Source organism: Oncorhynchus mykiss, chromosome 12, assembly GCF_057628025.1.
Source record: "Oncorhynchus mykiss isolate SJ-2025 chromosome 12, ASM5762802v1, whole genome shotgun sequence".
In the NCBI taxonomy this organism is placed as follows: domain Eukaryota; kingdom Metazoa; phylum Chordata; class Actinopteri; order Salmoniformes; family Salmonidae; genus Oncorhynchus; species Oncorhynchus mykiss.
This window is the reverse complement of record NC_143033.1, coordinates 65,869,498-65,878,323: the sequence shown is the minus strand read 5'-3', so window position 1 is coordinate 65,878,323 and position 8,826 is coordinate 65,869,498. Positions and strand designations below refer to the sequence as shown.

The following is an 8,826-nucleotide window of genomic DNA, read 5'->3' as shown; positions in this document are numbered from 1 at the left end:
TTGATACGCGATCCTTACGAAACGCGTAGCATATCATTGCAGCAGTATGTACCATTATGTTAGCTAGCTACCAAACACAAATTTAGTTGGCTATTAATACATCAGGCTTACCTAAGCGGTATAGTCATTGTGCGTTCTAAATGAACATTGTTAATTCACTCTGGCTATCGACTCCGATTTCAGAGCACTCTCATCTGAGTGTGCCAAAGCGCAGATTAATTGATACATTTTACAACTGTAACACCCGTTGAATGTAACCGGTATCAGTAAACGTCTGCAAAAAAAAGCATAATTAAATTGTTGCCAGCAACACAGTTACAGTCACCAATGCTCTGGATAACATGAAAACAGCATAACCAGCTCTGCTAGGGCGAGTAAAATGGTCAGAGTGAGGTGTTCTCTCATTTGTGTCTGGAAGTAGCTAGCAAGCTAGCCAAAGTTAGCCAGTTAGCTTGGGTGCTTAATTGCCATTGTGAGGTCAAAACGCTCGGATCAACCCTACTCCTCGGCCAGAGCGTCCAGTGTGGGCTCTGAACGCTCCAAATGCGAAACTCTTTGAATTTACAAACGGACAATCTGGCAACGCTCTGAATTTACGAACGCCCAGAGCGTACTCTGGCACTCCAGATTGAATTTACCAACACATCCGAAATCGTATGATGTCTAGCTAGTAATTTGTTAGGCTAACAAGCTAGCAAGAGGTTGCAAAGCAACAGCTTCCGGTAGACAGGCGAAGCGCTAGTAAGCTCAACTAAAGTAGGGTGACCAGACGTCCCCGGTTTTGGTGGCCTGTCCCCGTTTTTGTTGGCCTGTCCCCGGCTGGAGCTGTCCCCGGAAATGTCCCCGTTTTAAGGGAGATGTCTCCGACCTCGTAGGGTAAATTGAATACTCCTGCACTAGATTGTGTAAGGCAAAACCTGCAAAGAAAAGGCAACAGGCAAATGCACAAACAACAGAGAAAACTCAGAAATACATTTTTATTTACTATCTATTTTCTCTGGTATTTCTAGAACCACTTGCAACTGAAAATGGACATGTTAAGGATAACTGGTAGAGTACTGCCAATACCAGGTTAGTTGTAGAGTCTATTGCAGTGTTTTGATTAGGCTTACCTGTAATGTCCAGAAATGCTGGATAACAACAATCTTTGGTTATATCATATTTAGTGTAGCTACAAGCTATGGATTTTTTGCCATGGGGCAGAGATAATTTTTGCTGTTTTAGAGCTCAGATGGGACAATCAACTTTTTTCTACAAATATTTGTCTTAAATTTTTTTATTTTTTAAACCAAATGTGAAGATTATATTTTGACACATCAAAGTATCAGCTATTAACACCATGTAAAGGAACAACCTATTTTTTCATTAAATGCAACTAAGTGGATATGGCCAATTTCATCAGACACCATAAAAGGCATTTCATTTGTACAATTATTGTCCAACAAGTGTTTAAAGGCCTTGATTATTTAATGCTAACATTAGATCATTCATAAATGTGTAATACACATCTCCAAACATTTTTGTTTTGTTTTATAGCCATATTAAATGCTCCAGGGCTAATTTAGCTAGCAATCTGGCATGGTTTTCTAGATTTTGAACATGAAATAACAATTATAAAGCTAACATTATCCCTTAGGTCCAGCACAGCAAATACATTAATTGTTGAAGCATATGTTGCAGAATAGTGATTACAATATTTGTTCAGAATATTGACAACAACAACAAAATCTATTTTAAGGCGGTTAGTTCCTCTGTATAGATGGGAGAACCTTCCAGAAAGACAACCATCTCTGCAGCACTCCATCAATCAAGCCTTTATGGTAGAGTGGCCAGACAGAAGCAACTTCTCAGTAAAAGGCACTTGACAGCCTTTGAGTTTTAGTTTTAGTTTTAGCCTTGGAGTTTGCCAAAAGGCACCTAAAGGACTCTCAGTTTAAGGGCACAGGGCGAGACCTAGATGCAGACACGGGAGGCAAATTTTTCTAGTCTCTGATATGTATTAGTATCCAAGGGGCAGGCAAGATATTGGTCATGGACAGGCAAAAAGATCATAACAAGGTCAGAGTCCAGGAGGTACAGAGTGGCTCGAGGTCAGTGCAGGCAGTATGGTCAGGGCAGGCGGGTTCACAGTCAGGGCAGGCAAGGGTCAAAACCGTGAGGTCAAGCAAAACAGAGCTAAGAAAAAGCAGGGACATGGGTTAATGGTAAGGAAATTATATGCTTAGAGGTAATGATTAAAATATTCCACCCTGAAACCATATAATTGTATGAAATTTATTAGAATCATAAAACTATAATCTGATGATGGGTGTAATTTTAGTCCGAATTAGAACAAGGACCTTTTGCTCTTTTTTAGTATGTAAGCAGGGTGCAAGTGGGAAACAAATGATAAGAGAAGCTAACCACAGACAAGTTGTACTACTGTGTTCCTTACAGGACATTCTGTCTCCACCCGTGGAGGGGAGAAACTGTTAGGCTTGCAGAAAATTATGAAACATGTTGCAGATTAAAGAAACAATGTGTCTGTATAGTGGAAAAACACTGACTGTCTGAGCAAGGTGTAGTTTAAGATTTGAACTTGTTTGTGTGTGTGTTATAAAGACTGTGTTTGCATTTTGATTTCAGAACATTCTCTGGATAAACTGTACAGACCTTTTGCATTAGCTGAGTCTTTGCCTAATTATTATTAAACCCAGGGTCTTACAAATCTCGGGGATTGGGCAAAGCTTATTGATTGTTAGGTATTATCATTTGGGATTGAAAATTCTCCTGACAGTTAAACACACTGGTTGACTTGACAAGGCGAACTGACACAGAGAGATGGGAAACACGGGGATAAATACACCGGGGAAAATAATTGACACCTGGAGGGGGTGGAGAGAATCACAAGAACAGGTGAAACAGATCAGGGTGTGACACTTAGACCATGACAAATAAGATTCTCTGGTCTGATGAAACCAAGACTGAACTCTTTGGCCTGAATGCAAGTGTCATGTCTGGAGGAAACCTGGCACAATCCCTACGGTGAATCATGATGATGGTGGCAACATTATGCTGTGAGGATGTTTTTCAGCGGCAGGGACTGGGACACTAGTCAGGATCGAGGGAAAGCTTAACGGAGCAAAGTACAGAGAGATCCTTGATGAATGCCTGCTCCAGAGCATTCAGGACCTCAAACTGGGGTGAAGGTTCACCTTCCAACAGGACAACAAACCTAAGCACACTGCCAAGACAACGCATTAGTGGCTTCGGGACAATTATCTGAATGTCCTTGAGTGGCCAAGCCAGAGCCCAGACCCGAACCCAATCTAACATCTCTGGAGACCTGAAAATAGCTGTGCAGTGACGTTCCCCATCCAACCTGACAGAGCTTGAGAGGATCTGCAGAGATTTCGAGAAACACCCCAAATACAGCTGTGCAAAGTTTGTAGCGTCACACCCAATAAGACTTGAGGCTGTAATCACTGCCAAAGGAACAACCTGTCATGTTTCACAAACTTTGTGAATATCTGGGTATTTCCTCTTCACACAGCAGAAAGACTGAATTTAATCAGCACATACTATTTGTTTTACAGTCCTTCTTTGGTGGGCAGAATTGGCATCACCTCCTCTTGCCTGGCCCAGCTGCAGCCTCAGGTGGATCAGTACAAGATTCAGCCCCCTGAACAGCTTTCACATGCTCTGCAAAGGCTGCTGTGAGGGGGAGCCACTCCCTTCTTTGATTGTGTGGGTTACAAGTGCCTTTCCCAGCTGCTCCAGGAACACCCTCCTCTTGTTCCGCTTATCAGGCATCCAGGTAGGGTTGATCTTGTTCCGTATTACGAAGGCAATGTATGAGGACACATCAATGATGTTATGGAAAATGACCAGGGGGCAGCAGGCAGTCATCCTCTGGCTTCCTGTTCTTACAATCACTGATCTCAGCCGTTTTTTGCAGTGTGCTCAGGAGGACCACATTCTTAGAGTGGTAGTGGGGGTGAAGGCAACCTTTTATGAGAAGGCCTATCTCCCCCTTATTGCAAGGATAGCAGGTGGAGCTCAGGCTTGTTCTTTCTAATTGTGCCAACAACGGTGATCTTCCTCTTCATGAGCTGCTGCCTGAGTTCATGAGAGGTGAGGAAATTGTCACACGTGACATTGTACCTGCCCCTCAGATCATCTGTCACATCAAGCACAACCCCCATCCCCTGGTTCTTCTATGGGCCCCCACCGGTCGGCTTCCCTGTGTAGACTTGCATCTTCCAAGCATAGCTGGATTGTGCGTCACAGACCACCCATATTTTGATGCTAACCTGAAGATTACTGACTTCATGATTCAACCTTGTTTTAGTTTTTTTGATTTCCCAGTTGTCTTGAAAGCACCATAAATCCATATTATGCCAGAATTTGATGACAAAGTTTGATGACAAAATTTGCCCATGAAGGACCGCCGCGTCACCTTCCTGTTCATGTGAGCACAGCACAAACAGCTGAGCACAGAAAGGCATAAATGAAGTATGTAATATGTCTGTATTATGTAATATGTAATATGACAGGGAGATATGCCTACTGTAGCTAAGAAGTTAATACCAAGTGTATTTTGTGTAGTAAGCTGTTAGTAGCCCATGTCCCTTCTAGCTAATAATTGGGTCCTTTTCCCCCTCAGCACACTGTTCTGACTTGGTGGTGCACATGTAGCCTACAGCCTGTTTTAGAGACATGTCATCATTAAATATTGTCAGAGCTTTCATTGTCTGCTTATATGCCCCCTTTATTTATCCTATGGTTCTGACTTGGTGCACAGGGAGAATACGGTAAGAATGGCCCATGTTCTGAATTATGATGCTGTACATTTCACAAGTGTTGAATAAATAGTTATATTGATTACGTCGTCATACCTCGCACATTGATGTCTTAATCGAAATTACGGATTGCCTCTTATTACGCTTGTAGTCCGCTTATGCCATAATTTGTACTTCTCAATTGTCAGTAGAAACGACTGATATGACAAATCAGCCGTATCAAATATGTGTTTTTTTAAAGGCAGTAATTGAGGCTGAAAGAACTGTATTGCTGCCAGGTGGAGCAGTAGTGAGGTGTTGGGACTGACATTGGAACAGCTTTATGTAGGCCCTAACAGTTTGGGCACCGTTAAATTGCAATAAATGTATTGTTTAGTGTTGTGTGGTGTGGTGTAGTTGCTTTGCTGGCATGCATATACATGTTTTGCCCCACCAAGATTTACATGCTGAAATCGCCATTGATCTTATCAGATTTCTCCAATGCCAAGTCAGTGTGTCTTGTTTGCAAAACTGTCCCTGTTAGGAATCTGAGCTTGGTACTTTCAAAAGTTAGGCCTACCTTTCCACTCCAGACAGTAGGCCTCCCTTTCCACCCCAGACAGTAGGCCTACCTTTCCACCCCAGTCAGTAGGCCTACCTTTCCACCCCAGACAGTCGGCCTACCTTTCCACCCCAGACAGTAGGCCTACCTTTCCACCCCAGACAGTAGGCCTACCTTTCCACCCCAGACAGTAGGCCTACCTTTCCACCCCAGACAGTAGGTCTACCGACGTAGAAAAATGTAAGATTCAACAGATGGCTACTCTTCTTTAACAACAGAAGGTCACAAGGGTTTCCCTAATAGCTGTCTGGGTTTAAACATATTTTGTACAGAAAGTAAATAGCTTAATCAATCTAAAGGTACAGAATTAGATTACTTCCCATGCAAATGACATTGTTTGCCTCCTCCACTATAGAAGATTGTAGCTAAGACTCTGAATGTCAAAGAAACTGAACGATGATATTCCCATATGCATCGAAGTCATGTCTTTCCAGGGTATTTTCAGCTTGTTTTAAGCATAAAGCATAATTGACCAAAGTGCTGTCATAGATCACTGTATGTAATCGGATCTGTTTTATTTTATTCAAAATCTTAAGATAACAATGGGTTGGCATTTGCATTTTGACATTTTCTTCAATAAAAGGTAGGCCTATGGCATACCCTCTCATACCCCCTCAATTCCAGTACTGGTTTTAACTTAACATCCCTTTCTCTGACATGGAGGGATGATATTTAAAGAGTGCATGGTTGGTGGAGGAATTTAACGACAAATCTATGGATATAGCAGCCTATAACCTAATTCTGTCGTCAATCAGGTAGAGCTACCTCTTGTTTCTTAAATAGGAAGAAATAGGCTCCAACACAAAGCCCTCTTGTTGTTAGTAAAGTCTAATTAAATGAAGACGGTTGAAATGAATTATTCCTACTCTTTTATGCCTATTTTCAGCACTATCAGCTGTCCATCTCCAATTGATTGTGCCGCGACTGCTGCTTCAAGTTTCAGCACCACAATGTAAGTAACTAAAATCTGGCTAATTGTGATGTCAATAACTTGTATAAAGACATCATGGGCAAGAAACATATTGTTTTTCTTCAAATCAATTATAGTAGTAGTAAGCTATCAAAGTTGACCTCCAGTCCTCAAATGCTCTCCTTCTCAAACTGAACAGAACATAGGCTATAGGCTAGTCTACGCGCAAGATGTTGCCTTAATCAAAAAAGAAATTCTGAGGAATTCTTTGACTCTCCTCCTGAACTGCCATTGTAGGCTTACACAGCACAGCATTGGTTAGTCAGCAAAAAAAACGGTTTTGATCAGCAAGGGCAGAGCAGGCCTCAGGGTTGGAATATCTGTTGTAGTGTGTAATGCAGTCTAGTTTTATTTACGCTATCCCAGCAGCTATCTTAGAAATATAACTTTGCTCTGTGCTTCTCTGAGGATGCACTTCGTAGCCTATAGCCTATAGGCTATGACTCATTTGATTGAGACCACACTAAATAACCTATAGTCACGCCCAGCAGAGAATCAGGTGGAATCGGGCATCGATATACAGTGCCTTGCGAAAGTATTCGCCCCCCTTGAACTTTGCGACCCTTTGCCACATTTCAGGCTTCAAACATAAAGATATAAAACTGTATTTTTTTTGTGAAGAATCAACAACAAGTGGGACACAATCATGAAGTGGAACAACATTTATTGGATATTTCAAACTTTTTTAACAAATCAAAAACTGAAAAATTGGGCGTGCAAAATTATTCAGCCCCTTTACTACAGTGTGGACTGGCTCTGCCCTGGCTGTATTTCTGCATTGTCATTGTGACTCAGCATTCTGGAGTCTCAAGCAGAGACAGAAGAGGAAGCAATATGTTCTACTCCCTCAATGGTTCTGTTTAAATGGAAGTCAAGGACTAAGCAGACTGCTATCGCATTGGTGTCTATGGAGGAACCCCCCCTTAAGCAGACAGTGGTAAATGGCCTGAGTGAACTTCCTTCATTTATCCACCATCTTTAGCCTGAAGGCCATTCTTTTCCACTATCACCGTGACAATGGTGGAAGGAGACTAGGTCTCATGACTGTGGAAACAGACTTGAGCGGTGATGAGTGGGCGAAAACGTCCTGAGACCAGGAAAAAAAGGGAAGAAGTAGAGAACAGCAGTAACATACTATGTAACTTACTAAAAGCATTTTAAACAAATAGCTGTAATATGGTTGTTTCTTATGAATTTTGGAGGGAAAATACACCAACAACTTTCCTGATCATTTGGCCAATATACCCCAATCACAACTCAAGTAACAATATTTTTCCATATTACTTTAAACTGTTGGTCTAACTAACAGTTTAGAAAATCACCACCAAACCCCTTGGTTTTTCACACTCAATAGTTTCCTGTGTGTATCAAGAATGATCCACCTCATATAGGGACATCCAGCCAATTTAACACAACTGCGGGAAGCATTGGATTCAACATGGGCCAGCATCCCTGTAGAATGTTTCGACACCTTGTAGAATCCTTGCCCCAACGAATTGAGGATGTTCTGAAGGAAAAAGGGGCATTTGCAACTCAATATTAGGAAGTTGTTCTAAATGTTTTATACACTCAGTGTACATATACAGTGTCGTACAACAGTATTCCCACCGTTCTGAATTTCTCTATTTTAGTATTTCCAGGTTCTGAGGCATCAAAGCATCCCCAAACAATCACACTACCACCACCATGCTTGACCGTTGGTATGATGTTCTTACTGTGGAATGCAGTGTTTGGTTTTTGCCAGACATAATGGGACCCATCCGTTGTATAGGAATTCATGTCCAGTCCTAATAGGCTGAAGATTCTGTTATGAATAAAAGTATTGTGTTGGTCTAACCTGGAAACAGAGAGGCTAATTACTTTGGACTTTTCAGACTAATTTTATTACTACAAAATGAATGAAAATAAAATTATGCTGACACCATCTAAAATATAATTTTACTTCTAAGAAATGAGCCCAATACCATATCAGTCCATATTATCAGGCAGGTGTGTTATTTAGCAATAAGCATGAGAACCTGTTGAATGGGGTTGCCCATCTACATTTACCCCAGTGTGCTAATCATTAGCTAGATCATGAACTCAAAACATTATCTTGTTGCTAGCAACACGGGCTATTGCTGACTTGACTGTCCCTAACTTTCCACTGGTACTCAGCCAAGGTTGTATAAACACTGAATAATGTAAGCCTATCTGTTACAACAGAGTTCTGTTACTGCCTACCATGCTATGTTGTTGTCTCTTTATGTAGTGTTGTGTCTCTCATCGTGATGTGTGTTTTGTCATATATTTCTATTCACTTTAGCCCCCGTCTCTGCCGGAGACCTTTTGCCTTTTGGTAGGCCATCATTGTAAATAAGAATTGGTTCTTAACTGGCTTGACTGGTCAAATAAAGGTTAAATAAAAATATAAATAAAATAAAATAGATTTAGCCCTCTGGGGGTGATTACCATTTTTGAACTGGTTGTTCAGA

At 41.4% G+C, this 8,826-nt stretch overlaps 1 long non-coding RNA gene across 1 annotated transcript; it reads left to right on the top strand.

The window, feature by feature from the left end:
- Positions 1-5,539: 5,539 nt before the first annotated feature.
- On the top strand, positions 5,540-8,188 carry LOC149979253 (uncharacterized). Its single transcript, XR_016485184.1, has 2 exons — positions 5,540-6,334; positions 7,148-8,188. It is a non-coding gene; the product is annotated as an uncharacterized LOC149979253 (long non-coding RNA).
- The last annotated feature ends 638 nt before the right edge of the window (positions 8,189-8,826 follow it).